Below are 20,357 nucleotides of genomic sequence, written 5' to 3'. Positions count from 1 at the left end.
AGAAGGGAACGAGATTGACCCATAGTTCCTTTTGGCGATCAGCATAGAGTCACATTTTGAGTCGATATATGCATGTCCGTCCGTTCGTCCGTCTGTATGGCGAACCCTATTGAAATTGATGAAAATCGGTCCAAATTAAGATATAGCTTCCTACGACCGATTTCGGGTTTCTTGTGCACCAAATGGCTAATATCAGTCCAAATGCTGTGAATTTTGGCACTTCCAACCGAATTTAGTATAGAAAAAAGTACTTTAAATTCGATGAAAATCGCTTAGCTATAGCTCATATATATATATATATATATATATATATATATATATATATATATATATATATATATATATATATATATATATATATATATATATATATATATTTCATCCGATTTGGTGTTAACGGCACTCCACAGGAATTATATTTGGTAGCAGTTTTCAGATACAGCCCACAAATATTTGTTTTTAATTTCATCAAAATCGGCTCAGATTTGGATATAGCTCCCATACATATCTTCATCCGATTTCGGGTTAAATGTGCACCAAATGACCAATATCAGCCCTAATGGACTGCATTTTGGCACATCTGACAGAATTCAGACTAGAAGCAAATACATTAAATTTAGTGAAAATTGATTCAGATATAGCTGAACCATATATATGTTTTATCCGATTTGGTCTCTAAGTCCCTCACATCATTAATATGCACTCCACAACCGTGATATTTGGTAGCAGATATCAAGTACAGCCCAGAAATAGTTGTTTTAATTTTATCGAAATCGGTTCAGATTTAGATATAGCTCCCATATATATCTTCGGCCGATTTCGGGTTAATTGAGCAAATGGCCAAAATCTGGTCAAAAGGCCTGAATTTTGGCACATCCGACCGAGTTCAGTCTTGAAGCAAATATGTAAAAAATAAGTTCAGATATAGCTATAGCTCCCATATATGTGTATGTTTCCTCCGATTTGGTGTTTAAGTCCCCCAAAACGTAAAATCACGATACAAGAATAATATTTGGTACCATATATCAGATACAGCCAAGAATTAGCTGTTTTCAACTTTATAAAGATCGGTTCAGAATTGGATATAACTGCCATATATATCATTATCCGATTTCAGGTTTATTGTGCACCAAATGGCTAATATTAGCCCCAATGGAGTGCATTTCCGCAATTCAACCGAGTTTAGCATAGAAGCAAGAATTTCAAATTTGTTCCGATATATATGTTTCATCCTATTTGGTGTTAAAATCTCCAACTTTCGGAATATGCACTCTACCATAATGATATTTTATACCAGATATCTCATAGAGCTCAGAATTGCAATATAAACCTTTCGTTTACGAGAGCTCTATTAAATATGCATAGTGGTGTATCGTATCATATAGTCACCCCCGCCCGACTTTTGAGCTTTCCTTACTGGTTTTTATTAAAATAAACAGGATTTAGTGAGCAAAATTCGGCGGTTTGCCACCCTACACCACATAGTGGTCAGGGTATAATATATTTATGCATTTGTTTGTAACAGGCAAAAGGAAACGAGATAGACCCATGGTTCCTTTTGATAATCTGCATATAATCACATTCTGAATCGATTTATGCAAGTCCGTCAGTCCGTGCGTCTGTCCATGTATTTTTGTAAACAAAGTAAAGAGGTCGCATTTATTGCCCGATCCAGATGAAATTTAAACTAATCAATTGTTTGACCCAATGACGAACACTATTGAAATTGGAGAAGACAATACGTCATATTTGCTAAGCTCTCACATATCTGTTTCATGCTATTTGGTGTTTAAGCCCCTCACATGCGTAATATGCATTCCACAACAATGATATTTGGTACTACATAGCTTATGGAGCTCAAAAATACCTTTGTCAAATTTTATCAAGATCGGATCAGATTAGGATATATCTTTATCAAATATTTTCGAATTTATTGTGCGCCAATTGGCTGATATCAAATAGACTGAATTTTGTCAATTCCGACTGAATTCACCCTAGAAACAAGTACTTCAAATTTGGTGGAAATCAGTTCAGATATAGCTATAGCTACCATATAAAAGTTTCTACCATATAAATGTTTCATCCGATTTGATTTTATAAGTCCTTTACATGCGTAATATGCACTCCACAACAATGATATTTGTTACTGGACATCAGATACTGCTCGAAAATACCTCTGCCAAATTTTATCGAGATCGGTTCATATTTTTCCATAGCTTCGATATACAGTTGATATAAGTTTAAACAAAAGGAGTGGACAGAAATATCTAGCAGATCTATGGTTCGCAGAAATATTGCGATAACATGTTTCGCATATTATAAGGGTTATAATTTTTCAAAATGTTGATCCCTCGTGAGGAAGGGACTAGTACGAGTGGGTCGATATCTATCATCTTCACAATGGATCTCGTGTTAGTAGAAATATTGAGATATAGCGAATTTAGAAGAAATCGAGTTTTAGGAGCTTCATGGCTATTCAAAATGTTGACCCGTTGTCTGGGAGGTGCCAGTAGGAGTATAGGAGGATATATCCCATCTTCACACCAGATCTCGTGTTAATAAAACGTTGTTTTTATAAAACAGCAATAATGGAATTAAGCGTGACCATTTTGCAATAACAAAATACTATGGTATTCTGAAGAAACAAACCAACACTGTTCTATTAATAGACAAGGCACGTTTGACGAAAAGGTTTTTGTTGTAACAGACAAAATTAACTTACATGGTTATGCTACTTCGTTCATGTAAAACGAAAGCCTAACAAGTGGAGAAAGATGAAAATGTTTATAAATGCGGTTGTAAGATTTAGAAGTTTTTCCAAAAGAATTTTAGTTTTATGTAATACTTTGGTTCCTCTTCTATTCAACTTACTACCTCGTCACTTGGGTAAAAAAAGTTTTTTGTCATAGAAGTTATTTTTGAAATAACTTCTGGGGAGAATATCCTAGACAAAAAAGAAGGGAACTGGTGATGATTGGTGGCTCTTTCCGAAAAATATGTATTCCCTGCCTTACCCCATGGTAAACATTACCATCATTCCCATCTAATAAACAAACGTTGTTTTTATAAGAATAACAATAATCGAATTAAACCTGACCATTTTGCAACAACGTAAATTATTTTCTTTGAACAATTTGACCTTATGTGGGGAAGGTACAAGAGGGATTAAACCGATGTTACCCATCTCCGAACTCGATATCGAATACTCCCTTCGAGAGTTATCATGCGCACCAGCCAAACAGATCGACGGACGGACACCCCTAGATCGATTCCAAATGTCCTGAAATGAATTTGGCCCAAAGAGACCTAGGGTATAAAACCATTTGAAAAACATTTGAAAACATTTTGAAGAGACACGGTTTGGCCTTATCAAATGACCATATAGCTGAGGGCAAAAGAACATTATTTAAAGTTGCTCCTTTAAGAAATACAATCACGACATAGGAGCTTATAATTTTGTTCAAATATGTGCTGAGAGTCCGACCCTCTTCTTAACTTATTTTATTGTAAGTATGCAATTTGCCTTACGATAGATATGGAAATCTTTAAAAAGAAATCAGACAATATAGGCTAATTCCTGGGAAAATTATCAGTTATCTTCGTACCACATTTCTAGCTCTTTTCATTATCCATCGATCAAATCCTAGTGTTACCAAGAGTTAATATGAATGTTCGTAATGTTAAACACAACCCGTAAGTTTGGCTAAAATATATGTTGTACTAAAACATCTCTCCTATCTCATCTCAATGTTAGCATACCCAATGATTTATTATATTTTAAATGATTGTAAGAATTTTAATTCTGCGTTGGGTTACGCAATATTGTAAAACTGAGACAATAATAACTTGAAATTTATTGAAATAAAAACAATCTCTGCTCTAGAATAGTCAGAATAGTAACAGTATATATATTTTAGGATTTAGGATAGTAATAATTTTTAAAGATTTTATTTTTTTGAAAATTGCCAATGGTGGAGGCCGAACTTACAAATTTTTTACTTGTTTAAACATTGTCAAATTTATGAACGGCATCCTTGCCTTCTTCGTATATAGCTTTCCCGTTAATATGTCACTCCGTCATTCACTCGTCACTTATCAATTATTTGGATTTAATTTTTTTCTCAGACAAGCTTAGGCACGATGACATATTTCTACTAATGCCCACATTACAGCTGTAGAATTTTACAGTATCCGACACGTGTTTTGTTTAATTGCCAAATTTTTTGAACAACAGTGAGTTCTTTTATGGGACACTCTTTGCATTGTTTTCAACACGTTCAGCTCAAGTCTTTGTATTTCGTCAAACATTTTTTTAATAAAATTTACAAAAATACACAATTGGCAAATGGGGCAAACTCTCTTAACAGAAACACCAACAAAAAATAATTACACATTTCAGTATCGAATACCTCGGGCCGTTGGCGACTCCTTGAAGCATGTCAATAATGAAATATTTAAAAACGACCCTTTGTTAGATGGGGGACAATTCATTTGTTGTTAGTGGTGGGTAAAGCGATGGGAAAGCGCAGGCATGAAGCGCCAATTCATGGATATGGATGTGGTGAGCTGTGCTTATGCTTATGTCTAGCTATCCATCCAAAAGTCGCACATCTGCATTTGCATGCGGTCCCGGTTCATTCATTCATTCATGCATTCATTCACATTTCAATTATTAATTGCTTTGAGAATGCAGTAAATTTCAATGAAAACGAAAGCCGAGACAAACAAAAAGAAAACCATTAAGACTTTTCAACGACTTTCTTTGTCGCCACGCGAGTTCTCCTCCCACTCGGAAAGTTTGACGACTCGAGTAAATTGTCTGCAATGCCATTGCGCTTGGCTGTCGACAGCGACAGAGTTCGACCCCTCGACACGTTGCGTCGATGATGCACCACCAGCCGGCAGTGCTCTTACAAATCATTGCAAGTCGGCTTTGGTGGCTCATCACCGTTGGGGCTAGTGGGGTGATGGAGCTACGTCGTTTCGACTCTCTAATAGGGGGTATTCTTAGCCAGTCAGCCGAGCGCATAATAAATGAAGCCAAACATTGTCCGCTGGAAATTGTTGGGACGCTAGCTCACACTCGCGTTTTCCTATTGTCGGCGATAGCAGTCGCCGCATTGTATATGGAGGCAGAACTTTGTTTGTCCACGCCGTATGTACATACATATTTAAGTGTGTTCAAATTGTGATTTCTGGAATAGCTGCCACCTTACCGGATTGCATGCGGCTTATAGAAAGGGTGTTTGTATTTTGTAGAAATGTTTGAGTTTTTTTAGCAAATTTTCCATGTTTGAAGATGTGATTTACATGACTTGCCTATTGAGTTGTTGGAATAATGTACCTTTTGAAAGTTCCTTCTCCAAACTATCAAATTTGTAGATATTTTTAAGGTATTTTTGTTGAATCTCTGTTTTGTGTAAATAACAGCTAGTTTATTGTGGTGAACAAGGATTGAATTTTTATTAATTTTTAGGAACTACAACTCCGACATATGTAATATGTTATTGTTGGTGGGCAATGGTAAAATGATAAATCTGAATTTTTGAAAATTAAAAGAGGGATCACACCTGCTAGGTGTTCAGTTGTATTTTACAAGCCTTTAACTACCAGGTATTGGAAAAAGGAATTTTGGGAAATATTTTACCATTTCTTCCGATCGATTTGAAAAACCAAACTTTGAATTTTTATACTCTACACCACAAGGTGGTCAGGGAATTATATCTTTGTACATTAGTTTGTAACAGCAAAGGGAAACAAGATAGACCCATAGTTCCTTTTGATGATCTACATAAAATGACATTCTGAGTCGATATCTGTCCATGCATTTTTTTAAAAAAAGTTCAGATCACATTTATTGCCCGATCCAGATGAAAATTTGCACAAGTAATTCGCTTGACCCAAGGACGAACCCCACTGGAGATAATCGGTAAAAATTTAGATATAGTTCTCATATACAGGGTGAGATAAATGTCGGAAATAGCATTAAATTTTAGAATAAGTTTAGATTTGCGAATTGGTAACCTTTGGCACGAATTATGACCTTCAAACGGTCAATGAAACCGTCACACGATGCCCGAATGTTGCTCTGCGGTGTTTTGACCCATTCCCGGCGAAACGCTCGCTTGAGGTGATCGACAATGCCAACCTTGCTTTCCAAAATACTCCAGACACAATAGTCCAGTGGATTGGTATCCGGAGATTTTGGTGGCGAGGAACCTCATTTTGTAACCATTCTTGGGTGACGCGTGCTGAGTGCGATGGTGTTGAGTCCTGTTGGAATTTCCAAGGTCTGCGGCTAAAATTTTTGCGAGCCCAAGGCTTTAACACACCCTCCAGAATATTTTCGCGATAATATTCGGCATTTATTCTGATGCCACGGTCGATTAATACGAATAATTTCTCATTGGACAAAACCAAACTCGGCAGTTCACCACTTTCGGCCAAGCGAAGCAACTCTTTAGCTCTTCTGAGTCTATTTCCTTTCCGTCGCGGTGCAAGTTCTTGCACTTTTTGGAATTTACCCCGAGCTCATTTTTCAATATTTGCCGAATTGAATATTGCGATATATTCGGCTCAAGGGCCATTTTTCGGCCACTGCGACGCGGGTTTCGATCTAGTCCCGTCTAGCGATGGTACGAGACACAAAAGATTTATTCACATTAAAATGCTGGAGTGCTCTAACGATAGCCACTTGAGGTTTTCCTGGCAAATATAAAGATATCACATCATCACGCTTGAATTCCATCAAGAATAAGTTTTTTTCTTGAAAATTCTTACCAAGATACTTTTGTACGTTTGTAAACAATAAAATGAGCTATAATAATTCTAACAGCTGTCGGACGAGTGGCTTAGAAATGGTTTCCATCATGGGCTATTTTTATATATCTCTTATATAGATCTCTTATTTCTATCATTCCACATTGTAAACCCCCTATTCGAGAATAGGTTAAATGCATTTTTACTTGTTTGTGTCAAATCCTCTAGGGTTGGAAGATAATTGTCAAACGGCAACGAAATCAATGCGGAAAGAAGCCAAAAAATCTACTCGAGGAATATGAAAAGTGGACGAGGAACGGTCTCCGGAACGATAACACAAAAACAAATTGTCAAGTGGTGTCGAAAGGCTGTAGTCCCTAGTCGTCAGTCATCGTGGCATTCGACGAGGGAATGAGCATTGTTCAGGACATAGATCTCACATTGGTTGACATTATTCTTTAGCGAGAGCTGCCTTTTCGGCAGAATGACTTATTCTTCCGGATATTTTGAAGGAGACGAAATGGAGACGGAAAAGTTTTTATGAACTTTGCCGGCTTTTTGTGCGCCACACAAAACCGAAACACACACACACGGAGCAAGTAAATGCTACATGCCACCACTCATGGGTTTTTCTTTTCCATGGATGTTTGTGTGAATGGTCAAATGGATGAACATTCAAACTAATACCGCTTCGTATATGTATGGTTGTATGTTTTTTTTATGAACATTTACACATCTGCGACAGAGTGCAATGTGTGGTACAATTGGAATTTTGGCCCAATGCCAAAATGGAAAACTTCACCAATTTATTTGCCAAATGGAGGGAGAGACAGTCGAAAAGCTTTCTATCATTTAGTTTTGCCCCGGAGACGCCTTAATGCTGGCGGAGGGAAATCTATCGGCCGGCTTACACAAACGATTTGGATGTAAATGAGTATCGATATGTCAATACATTCGCCAGCGTATACAAATACGAGCAGACCACACCTGGAATAATTGAATCTGAATGCCTATAGACGAGAGACAATTTAATTTGTATACTCCACTGCATCATCATCATCATCCAGTTGGGTCAATTGAAACGAATTTATTTTATTTCCACAACCACAAAAACTACTAACTTTTGTAATGTTCAAAAGCCATATGCCAATTTCAATATTGTAGCATCAATTTTATTAAGTTTTTGTGTTATTGGTCTAAAATGCAGGCATGGTAGATGAAATGAGAAAGGGGGGATGGATGTATTGGGCGAAAATTTGGGTAAGCATATAACATTAAATTAAAAATATATACATAGAGTTAAATTACGCTTACATTTGTTTGATAGATGTTCTATCTGAATGTCTTGCATGGCGATTTAGGAATCTGCAATGGATGTGGAAGTGAAATGAATCAATATTACCTGTACTTTTCAAACAATCGCATCCTGATTGTTATATGGGGAATATACCAAAATGTGGACCGATCTAACTCATTTTCAATACCAACCATCCTAGGCACAATACAAATAGTTCGTGATTTCAACAGGCAGCAGACGGGCATCGTTAAATCGACTTACAATTTAATTTAATAAATATTTAGGGATGTTACAAACGGAATGACAAAGTTAATATACCCTCCTTTCCAAATTCTTTTGAAAAAACTTCTAAATCTTACAACCGCACTTTCTCCACTTATTATGCCAACACTGTTCAATATTTTGTTTGTTAAAACTACTTTTTTTTCTGTTGGCCCGTCGAAATTTTCAGCTACGTGAGCCAATGTTACACAATTATTAACGAAAAAGATTTCTCAAATGTAAATATTAGTAGTGGATTTATTTGAGGGCTATACCCAAACGGGGACTGATATCCCTCCCTAAATATCAATAATCGTAAGAATTATGTATACGTTTGTTCTGGAATCCAATACATTCATATTTACCTCTCTTTACAAAATTCTCCCATAAAAGTATTTTGTGTAGAACGCTCGATTTTCTTCGTGGAATGCTAAAATACCGGTAAAATGTTTTATAAGTTCATTCAAATATATTAACTTGACAAAAATTCACAAATTCTTTGTCCAGTAGATGCGTTTTTTTAATTTCTTTTCTTTTCAATTAGACATGTGTACATGTCATTTAGACATTAGTACAGTGTAATTATACCCTACACCACAGGGTGTAACAGGCAAAAGGAAACGAGATAGACCCATAGTTCCTTTTGATGATCTGCATAGAATCACATTCTGAGTCGATTTATGCATGTCCGTCTGTCCGTCTGTCCATGTATTTTTGTAAACAAAGTACAGTTCGCAATTATTGCCCTATCCAGATGAAATTTTGCACAAATCATTTGTTTGGCACAAGGACGAACCCTATTGAAATTGGAGATAATCGGTCAAATTTAGATATAGCTCCCATATATATCTTCGTCCGATTTGCCTTTTATTGTTCACCAAACGTGTAATATCAGCCCAAATAGTATGGAATTATATTATATGGGCAATACAAGTCCGAATTTAAAAGATACAAATGCTTCGGCATATTTAGTCCTTTGAACTTTAAATTATAATTATAATCATAGCGTGTATGATTGAATTCTCCCATAAAAACTTTTAATTTAATATAATTTTGTAGGGTATTATAAAGTCGACCCTGCCCAACTTTAAGACTTTCTTTACTGGTTTTTTTTATTGTTTTTTGTTTTGTATGCTGAGATGAAGAAAATGAAATTAGTGCGCAAAACGATGTTAAATGGCGATCTTTACGGACAAGAGTTGCCATCCAGCTTTCCAATCCGCTGGAAGATGCAAACAAACAAGAATGGCTGACATAGGTGTTTGGGGTTCATATCAAAACATGGACCTACTTCTTTCATATGGCAATAAACCGTCCAATGAAAACTTAATATGTAAAACTTCATTGGGACTGCAATCAGTAAAATTCCGAATATATCGTGGCACTGCAATATGACAGATTATACAAAATAGGATTCTTATCCTCCGAAAAATCTTCCGAAACCTTCAAGATACGTAAATCGCAGGGACTATGTGCAATAGTGAGTAATTACACTGTGTAACAGCCAATCTGGTTGTTGGGAAAGTTTAAGTGGATAGTATTCGGAAATAGGGTTCGTTATTACTATATGATGCAGTACTATGGGTAACATGTAAAATGATTTGCACAAAATGTCTGAACTAATTTTGGCAAATTTTGGTAATTCAAGTTTGTTATAACCTCATACGAAGACTGAATTGCTGATTTCAGATATTTCCGATTTTTCAATTAAATTGGCCTTTAATTGCAATAACATTGTTGGGAAGTGCTAATTGGACAGTAACTTGTTTATGGTCCATTAGATATAGCCTTATCTTCACTCAAAGTGCATTAAATATTTTGCTCTATAATTTACGAAAGAATTTTTAATTTAATACAATCCTATGGGTTACATGTAGAATCATTTATACAAAATGTGTGTAATGCTGTCCACGTTTTGGTATAACCCTCATTTAACTTTACTTTGATCAAAATAAGCATAGGCTTTATGGGAACTCTAACGTACAATTAGAGGTGCTATGGTAATGTGTGTAAAAGAATAATTAAATTTGTCTATTCCAAATTCTTTCTGCAGTCAATTATAATGTTGGCAAAACTAAATACCACACAGCACGATCTTCTAAACATTGCAAATTCCAAATTACAGTTGCTAAGCTCTTTACAATACTAAAAACTGAGCTAAACTGCACTATGGCAGAAAAAAAGGATCAGGTTTTAAAACACTTTCCGGATCAGGTTTTACAACACATTAAACCGTGCCAGATCTGGGAATTATTACGCTTTAACACGTAAAGAAAACAGCTAAGTTGGGTGGGGCCGAAACAATAATTAAATAATTTTGAAACAATTCCGGTGTTGCTAATGTATAATATATAAAATATCGGATAAAGAGAGGTTCCGTTATAGACGTGGACCTGAATAGACAATTTCTGACATAGGTTGTAGTACTCAATACTTTAAATACGAAATTTGAAAAAAAAAAATCTGGTCAAAATGTCGCTACAATCATCAGAATACCGAATATAGGGAGGTACCGTTACATGGGAGATATACGATATCGTGGATCTATATAGACAATTCTCTTACAGACGGTAAAGTACCCAGTAAAATTTCAGACAATTCAACTGAAAAATGTGCCTAAAAAATCAAAATAACGAATATCGAGGGTACCGTTATATGGGGGCCATACGATATCGCCCATCTTCGAACTTGACCTACCTGCACACAAATGACTGATCTGTGCAAAATTTTAGCTTCCTATCTTATTTCGTTTTGATTCTAGCGTGATTATAACAGACGGACGGACGGACATAGCTATAATAATATATTCATATGTAAACCCTAGAAACCAACAGTGACCTCAATATCAAATTAAGGCTCTAAATATGACATTTCGGAATTTTATTTATATCCCATCACTAAATTTCAAATATGGCAACATTCAGTACTTTTCGTACAATTTCGTACAATGTCCAGGCTACACATAATCAACGATCTTATACCAAATTACGCATTTCAATCTCCACTTGTTCAGCCCATACCAAATTATGCCGAATATAGTTATATTTAGTACTTTTCGTGCACTTCCAAAACTACCTCTTTATCACAAACCTACCACCAACAGGGACCCTTGTAAAAAGACTACAAAATTTCAGCTTAACCGTTCACCGTAAACCACACTGTTCTAACTTTAGTACAGCTTGCACACTTCGTTAACATTTTCAAGACCAACTTCATAAATCAGACTTACTTTCCAACCTTGATTCTCATACCAAATTTCAAGCTTTTGGCTCTATTCGTACCAAATGGTACCATTTTTTAAGTTTAGTACCATTTTGGGACTTTCCTTAAACTTCCAACAATCCTTTTGTAAGTCTATTCTCCAGCGACTCTCATTCCAAATTTTATAAGTTTATCTCATTCCGAGTATATAATACAAAGTAATCAATATGTAGGACATTTTAGTACCATATTCGTCCAGTGAAAGGATAAAACTGATTATCGTTTAAGTCGGATATGGGTTAAGCGTTATCATCCGATTAACACATGTCCAATTTAAAAGCATTATCATCCGAAATTTGTTATTAAGGTCTCTGTTGGTGTGTGTTGTTAAGATATGGAGGTGATTTTGGAAATGCGTCAAAATTTGGTGTTTGGTGAAGGGATAATGTTGGAATCCCGAAATTTGTTATTTAGGTCTCTGTTGGTATCTGTGAGTAAGATATCCATGTGGTTTGGGATATGCGTCTATAGTTGCGCGAAAACTACCAAATGATACTAAATTTGGTATTGGATGAAGGAATAAGGCTGGAATTCCGAAATTGGTATTTAGATCTCTGTTGGTGTGTGTGATTAAAATACTGAGGTGGTTTTGTAAATGCGTCTTAAATTTGTGCAAACACTACTAAATAATACCAAATTTGGTGTTTGGTGAAGGAAGGTATCTTTTGTTGTCAGCGGTGAAAAGATGGAGGTTGTTTGGAAATGCATCCTATATTTGTACGAAAGCTACCAAATGACACTAGATTTGGTATTGGGTGAAGGAATAACGCTGGAATCCCGATATTTGTTATTTAGTTATCATCCGTGAAAAAAGCACTATCTCAAAAAAAAAAAAAAAAATAAATAAATAAAATAAAAAACGTTAGAATGCGGACCCTTTATTGTGTTTAGGATTATTGACACATGCAACAGTTTCTCAGCGAACATAGTTTTCTAGCATCTATTGGTTTCTAATATATGCGGATTGTTTGAACTGAGTAATGTAATATTTAAAATATCCTTAGCTTAGTTATTTCAATTTAACTCAATTTTCTAACTAAAATATTTGTTAGCCCCTGAAATTATGCGAACGGGGGAAAATAAGTTAATATTTGCTCTGTTCTAGAACAACAAGAATGGACACATTTTTACTACGATTACCTCTTTTTCCTTTATGATATCGAAAAAATTGCAAAACTATTAGATTTTTGCAGGTTCTAGAATAGAGCAATTCTTTTTCAATAGTTTGACTTATGATATTTTTTATTTGGCAAAATTTACCAAGAGCTCCAAAGCATTGAGAAATCTTCTGACATATTCTTCAATCTTTTCCTTTGTTGCAAGGCAGAAAGTCCGAGCATAAATCTTGCCACATCTTTACGCAAAATTTATTAAAAATGACACAGAATATATGCCCTATTGTAGTGTATTCAGCGACAGATCTCAAAGTGTACAAAGCTATTGCTAACCTTTCTTCATAAAAGAAATGTCTCAAAAAAACTTCCTTGCCGTTCCTGCATTATTCATATGTAAACGAGTTAGAATGTAAAAGCCGGAGAAAGACATTTTTAAACTCCTTTGCTGATCGCTACGTTTTTAAATTAAAATTATAATTTTGAACCAAAATGTCCATTGTTCCAAATAATGTATTGCAGATCTAGTGTGATTTTTCTGCATTTGCCCACAGCAATGAATAAAAAGATTTTTAAAATTTTTGGCTTTCTTCATTTTAGTTTTTAGCGGATTTAATTTTCTATAAGAATGTTGTCTTTGTATAAAAAAACTGTCATTTAATTCCACTCAACGGAATGTGTAAACAAGCTGGGTGAATCCACTAGATCTATTAAACCCAGTGGGTTAACCTTTAATACTGTAAATGTACTTTTAATTCGTAACTATTCTTGCAATATAATTATCTTTTCATAAGCTCCTTATTTAGCCAAGTTTCTGGGAATTTTTCTAAAGCTAAATTTTTCACTGGTCTTTCAGTAAAAATTGTGAACATATACACGTGCAAATATATACCCTTTTCCACCTCCCATATTTCAAATTATGCCTTTATTGACTCAGTAAGACTCAGTCTAACCCGATCTCCTTACATGGTCTCTTAGGCCCGACAACTACTTTTAATGGCAGCCGGCCAGGCTTTGAATCTAGCTGTGTTATTCCTTCAAGACAAAACATTAGATGCAAATCAAACTGACACACCTTGAAAACACCAACAACACCAAGGAGGTAATTATTAATTTAAGTCTTTTGATCAATTCTTTAGGAATTAACCGAAATCGTATGAGTGCATTTGAATGAAGTACAAATTGTTTATTTATATTAAATCGGATATTACCCACAGACTAGACATTAGATACATTGCAACTCATTCTTCCCATTCCGCTAGAAGGGGGGTAAACTCAAACAGTTTTTTTGCCTCTCCATTAAAGCCGTTGCCATAACTTAAAGGGTGGTATCTGAAATGCCCCCTTAAGGCGTTTCAAGTGAAACACAGTTTGTTTACTATTCGCTAAGAGAGACATACTCAAAGAGTCACACTAAGAGAGCATATATTTATAATCTGTTTGGAGCACAGCTCCAAAGGAAAAGTAACCGGCTCGATGCCGGTTTATTTTGCTATGGCATGACATTACAAAATTTGTTTACATTTTTCAATTAATCTCTCTCCCATTATTGCCCTCTCTTTGTGGCCGATGGGCAGAGGTGTTCATTCTCTCTTTCTGGTATCCAACATAAACAAGAGAGTGTCCCCACTGTAATGAACGCTTTGTGTGAAAATGAACACCACCACGAATGAATTGCAAACAAAACAAGAAACAATAACAACAACAATGAACACGTCTCACCACTGCTGCATTCGGTTAAGGTGGGCTCAGTTCAGCCAGCCGTCAGTTAGCATTGGGCTCTCGTGCGGTTTGGTTAGTAAAGACGCGAAACAATCGGTGGTGCGCTATAGAGGACAGTTTCTTTCGTTTGATGCGAGGAAAACAGACAACAAAACACTACAAGATACGCGACAACGACAACAAACGTTCCATACATCCATCCATTCATCGTCCATGTGCAGCACATTACTACACCCGACAAATGCGGATTTGTTGTGGACCCAGTGCTTGTTGTTGTTGCTTGGTGTCTCCTCATTCTGCAGAGAATTCCATAGCGAATGAGGTGAAGTGAAGTGAAAAATTCATAAGGAGGAAAATAACGTATCGTTCGTATCGTAGCTCCATTGAAGTGGAGTGCCAAAGAAAACAAAAATCCAAGTTAAATAAATAAATACACAGAAATTTGTGAATGAGTGCGTATGTGTGTGTATGTTTGCGCGAGATTTTCCTCATTACGTGAGAAATAATACCAAGAAAAGTGCCTTTTGGAAGAAAAACCAAGAAATTGAATAAAGGAAAGAAAAAGAAGCAGAAGTGAGCCAAAATAACAGCAAAGCCCAATAAACCAAAATTTCTATCTGCAGTGCAGTGTTGCCGATCAAAGCAAAGCGGTGCGGTGCGTGTGCATATTCGAAAAATAAAACATCAGAAAAAATTGTTTGAAAGTTAAAGCTGTCTGTCCATCGCCAGCAGCCTGCCAGGCCCACAGCAGCAGCTGTAATAAAAACAACGTGTGTCTTTTTTTGTTTGTTGTTTAGCAAGTGAATGAGTTCGATTGTTGGTGTAGTGCAGTGCATCCAACCAACCATCAACATCCAGCCAACATTGCGTGCGTGGGTGTGTATCAAACTCTGGAAACTAACAACAACAATAATAATTCCGTCCCAAACAAAACTAGTGAAAATCTACACAGCGAAGAGAAAAAGTAAGAAAACAACACAAATGGGTATCCAAAAATACACATCAGAGAAAATAGAAAACAAAACAAAAATAACAACAAATGAATGAAATATAATTTGAAAGTATCTGTCTGATGTCTGATATGTGACCAACTCCAACAACCACCCCCTGGCTCAATCAGTTTTCAAACAAATTAAAATTGAAAAGCTATTAAAATGAAATCCAGACACAAAGGAAGGTATTTTCTGATGTGAGGCGGCTGTAACCTATTTCTTGTTGGAAATGATGAATTCAAAATTAAAATATGCATGTTTCTGGGTAAATTGCGGAATAATTATGTTAGAGACATTTGTCGCATAGGATTGCAGTTCTGGATAGATCAGAGGGAGTATATTGATAATTTAAATTAAAAGCCGTCCTATCTTAGAGTTGAGTTAAAATGAGCAAAGTTTATTAAAAAAGGGTTAAATTAAATAAAACAACTTGAAAAAAATAAAAAGGGAAGTTGATTATGACGGAACCCTTAGTAAACTTAAAATTGTAGTTTTGGTTCGTATGACAAAACCTACAAAAATAATAAATTGTAGGCCATTCAGTTGAAAAATCTGGTTAGGACCTTCAAAGTACCCAAAATGTTTGGGTTACTACCGCTATTTTGGGCCTATTCCAAAATCTTCACTTACATTGAAAAAAATATCCTATTCTTTAATAATTCAAAATATAAAATTACATCCACTACGTTTAAGAACTTCAGCAGGACTTCATAAAGCGCGGTCCCTATATGAAGGCCAAGAAACCGCCACACGTTGCCCGAATGTTACTCTGGGGTATTTTAGTGCCAACTTTGCTTTCCAATACTCTAGACACAATAGTCCAACGGATTGGTGTCCGGAGATTTTGGTGGCCATTGTACGCTGGAAATTAAGCGCATTCTTGGGTGGCGCGTGCTGAGTCCTGTTGGAATGTCCAAGGTCTGCGGCCAAAGTGTTTGCGTGCCCAAGGTTTTAATACACCCTCCAGAATATTTTCGCGATAATATTCGGCATTTATTCTGATGCCACGGTCGATTAATACGAGCGTGAGTTCAGCTCACGAGTCATTTTTCGGTGACTGAGTCGCACGTTTCGATCAAGTCGCTTTTTATACCCTCCACCATACTATGGAGGGTATATTAACTTTGCCATTCCGTTTGTAACTCCTCGAAATACTCATATCAGACCCAACAAAGTATATATATTCTTGATCAGCGTAAAATTCTAAGTCGATTTAGCGATGTCCGTCTGTCTGTCTGTCTGTCCGTCTGCCTGTCCGTCTGTCTGTCTGTCTGTTGTAATCACGCTATCTTTCTAATGAATTGAGATAGGTGGCTAAAATTTTGCACACATGTTTATTTTTCCAGTAGGCAGGTTAAGTTCGTAAATGGGCCATGTAGGTCCATGTTTTCATATAGCCCCCATATAACGGTACCTCCCTATATTCGGTATTTTGATGATTTTAGCGACATTATTCACGGGAATTGTTTTAAATTTGGTATTTGAAGTTCAAAATGGATACTACACCCTAAGGCGGAAAATTATCCGTGCAGGTCCACGTCTTCGTATAGCCCCCATATTACGGTACCTCCCTATATTCGGTATTTTGATGGTTTTAGCGACATTATTCACCGGAATTGTTTTAAAATTGGTATTTGAAGTTCGTTATGGGAACTACAGTCTGTGACAGAAAATTGTCTGTGCGGGTCCAGGTCTTCGTATAGCCCCCATATAACGGTACCTCCCTATATTAGGTATTTTGATGATTTTAGCTACGTTTATTTCAAGTTTCGAATTTGAATATGGTAATGGCTTATGACCAACAATGCCTATGTATGTCCACGTCGTATAGACCCCAAAATAACGGCTATATTCGGTATTTTTAAAATTTTAACAGAATTTTTTAAGGATTTTATTTTTTGAAAATTTCCAAATTCGTTGCAAATGGTGGAGGGTATTAAAAGTTCGGCCCGGCCGAACTTACTGCTTTTTAACTTGTTTACTTTTCGAACCATTTTTGCTGATATTGCTGTTTTCTTCCGTCCACATCATTGACGTCGGGCTACGCTACCAGTATCACGGTAATGACCGATGCTCTAACGATAGCCACTTGTGGTTTTCCAGCCAAATATAAAGAAATCACGCTATCACGCTTGAATTCCATTACGAATAACTTTTTTTCTAGAAAATTCTCTCCAAAATGCTTTTTTACGCTTGTAAACAATATAATGAGCTGTTCCTGGAATAATGTTAAAAGCTTTCGGACGAGTGGCTTAGAAATGACAGCAGTCTGAAGTTGGTTGCAGTTTTTTCATCTCACCCTGTAGTGAATCTAGAGGGCACATAAGAGGCAAAGCGCAGGTTTCTATTGAGAAGTTGCAAGATTATAGTGCACAACGAACACAATTAGTACTAACAAAAGGATGATTTTTTAAGAGCTATAGACAATTTTTTCGAAAAAGAACAAATAAAATTCATGAAATCCTTATTTGAATTGATAGTATGGTCTATTAAATTTAAGGTTGAAAATTATTTAATGCAAATGTTGGACGCGACTGCGCCTCAAGTGGTCCATTCGCTTTCCAACATTTCAGAATTAATGCTTCAATGTGGTCTTGCAATGGGTCTATTGAAGCGGGATATAAATAAGCCAGCCGATGACTTAAGTCAGTCAAAAGAGCGTTTTGTGTATTCTCACCTTTTAAACAAATATTATCCAGAAAACTGTGTTCGCTAGAAGAATGCTCCATTTCATTCTTGGAATAATGTCATATAGCCAGGCAAAGAGGATATCTTAGTTTTTAATGATAGCCATGAGACCTTGCAATTTCGTTTCAATATGTTTACGCCTTCCGCTATTCTAATGGAAATTCATAACAATAATTGACAACTAAGATTCCTGTATATATTTTGCTATATCTCCGATAACTGACTGCATACCTCAACAAAATCAGCATCAATATTAATTTCAGAAGTGTTCTTTTTAACTTATTTAATTAAAATTATACGCCAGAAATATTGGTATTTTTTAAAATGTAATTTCACCCATTTCTCCCGCTAAATATTACCATTGAGGCTGCAAGGCTTTTGTCCCGTATTACTCTAACCATAAACATAACATCTCCGAAAACAATATTCTGACCCTAACCCTATATCCGTGCAAAATTTCGTGAAGATTGGCCCATAATTGGCACCTGTAGAGTGATTAGAAATCAACAAGGAAAAGCAGACACATATTTCTAAATCGATTTAGCACTGCGAGATACTATGTCGGTATGGGACCAACCATTCAAGATGTTTTTGGTCCTATCAAACTTTTAAAACTTTAAATCTTGTTGTTGCAAAATCGTCAGGCAAAATCCCATTATTGTTGTTTTTATAAAAACAACGTTTGTTTATGAGTGGAGAACGATCTTTGTTTAATTCAGTAAACGATTGAATGCGTTATTAAATATGCGGATAATGAGTCTTCTCTCATAAAATAAATTTAAATTTGTAGTTAACTTCTGAACTATAGGACAAGTTTTTATAATTACAGATTACAAATAGAAATACCCATAATGTTTCCAAGTTTTATCGAATATATACCAATAAAACCCATTGAGCGTTACAAGTTTCCTCCCTAAATGGTAACGTATGGCCGGTCACACGACCAGTTGTTTACGTTTGAGGTGGTGGTGCATTGTAAAATCCTCCGTCTCATCCGAATGACAGCCGCCAACAACAAACAACAAAAAGTCCATAGAAAAACTTCGCCATTAAATTTTTTATGACTCATCTGTGGATTGTTGAATTGGCAATTTATTATTCATAAGTATTTGCTGGTGATGATGTTGTTATTGCCATTATTGTCGTTTTGCATATGCGACACAGAAATACACACACATATACACACACGTTGGAAACAACGTTTGCCTGACATTTTGTTGCCACACAAACAAAGCCTATTATTCTCACTAAATAGATTCTGTCAAGTGATTTTTTAGGGCAATTCTGATTCACGTTCTTTTTCTTCGACTCCTCTGTTTGCGGATAGCTGCTGCTGCTGCTAATTGAACGATAAGTGATTTTAATTAACGGATCTACTCTAAAATGCATGAAATTGTTGATGTCGGATCAGTCGGTTGGCGTTCTTTTTACTAGATTATTGAGACCAAATATATGTGTAAGGAGAAGCTAGTTTCGATGGGAACTGTTCGATGAACTATTAAATGTGGTGAAATATAAATTAGTAATTAGGAAACAGTATGCTTATATTCATTAGGAAAACATCAGGTAATAGTTCTTTTCTGTCCAAAAGTAAGGAATTGCAAAGAAATGTGTAAAAGAAAAAAAATAACAGCTGGCTTCTTCGTAAAAGGACAAATGAGCGTAGGGTGAACTAGTATAAATTACGGACCGAAATTAAATAAGTCAACCTAGAACTCATTTTTTCTTTTAAGAAGAAGCCAGCTGATGACTTAAGCCAGTCCTCACCTTTAAGGTGAGAATAAATAAAATGCTTTTTTGAGGGGCTTAAGTCATCGGCTGGCTTTTTGAAAAACGAACAAAAGAGCGTAGGGCCAAAAGCGGACCAAGTCAACCTAAAACTCCTTTGTTCCTCTACGAAGAAGCCAGCCGATGGCTTAAAATAGGCTGGAAAGCTTTTTATGTTCTTTCACCTTTACAATTCTCAAACTTTTTATCTCTAAAACATTTTCTTGCACTTCCTTACTTTAAAAAATGTCTGAAGCCAGTAAAAGAGCTCTTTATATGAGATTCTTTTTATACCCTACACCACATAGTGGTAAGGGTATTATGTCTTTGTCTATGTGTTTGTAACATGGAGAAGGAAGCGAGATAGACCCATATTTACTTTTGCAGATATTCATAGAATCACTTTCTGAGTCGATGTATGAATGTCAGTCAGTCGGTCCGTCTGTTCATTTATTTTTGTAAGCAAAATGCAGATTGCATTTATTATCCGATTGAGAC

General features: G+C 35.9%; 1 protein-coding gene across 2 annotated transcripts in view; it reads left to right on the top strand.

The window, feature by feature from the left end:
- Positions 1-14,446: 14,446 nt before the first annotated feature.
- The window catches only part of LOC101888125 (putative uncharacterized protein DDB_G0282129), a 130,967-nt gene continuing 125,056 nt past the window's right edge, over positions 14,447-20,357 (top strand). For both annotated transcript variants that reach the window (XR_009343059.1, XM_059126923.1), the window contains exon 1: positions 14,447-15,376. The gene's annotated coding sequence lies outside the window, so the exon portion shown is untranslated. The remainder of the gene's footprint in view (positions 15,377-20,357) is intronic.

This window comes from Musca domestica, unplaced genomic scaffold (assembly GCF_030504385.1).
Source record: "Musca domestica strain aabys unplaced genomic scaffold, Musca_domestica.polishedcontigs.V.1.1 4, whole genome shotgun sequence".
Classification (NCBI taxonomy): Eukaryota; Metazoa; Arthropoda; class Insecta; order Diptera; family Muscidae; genus Musca; species Musca domestica.
Note: the sequence above shows the minus strand (reverse complement) of the source record. Positions and strands in the feature narration are given on the sequence as shown.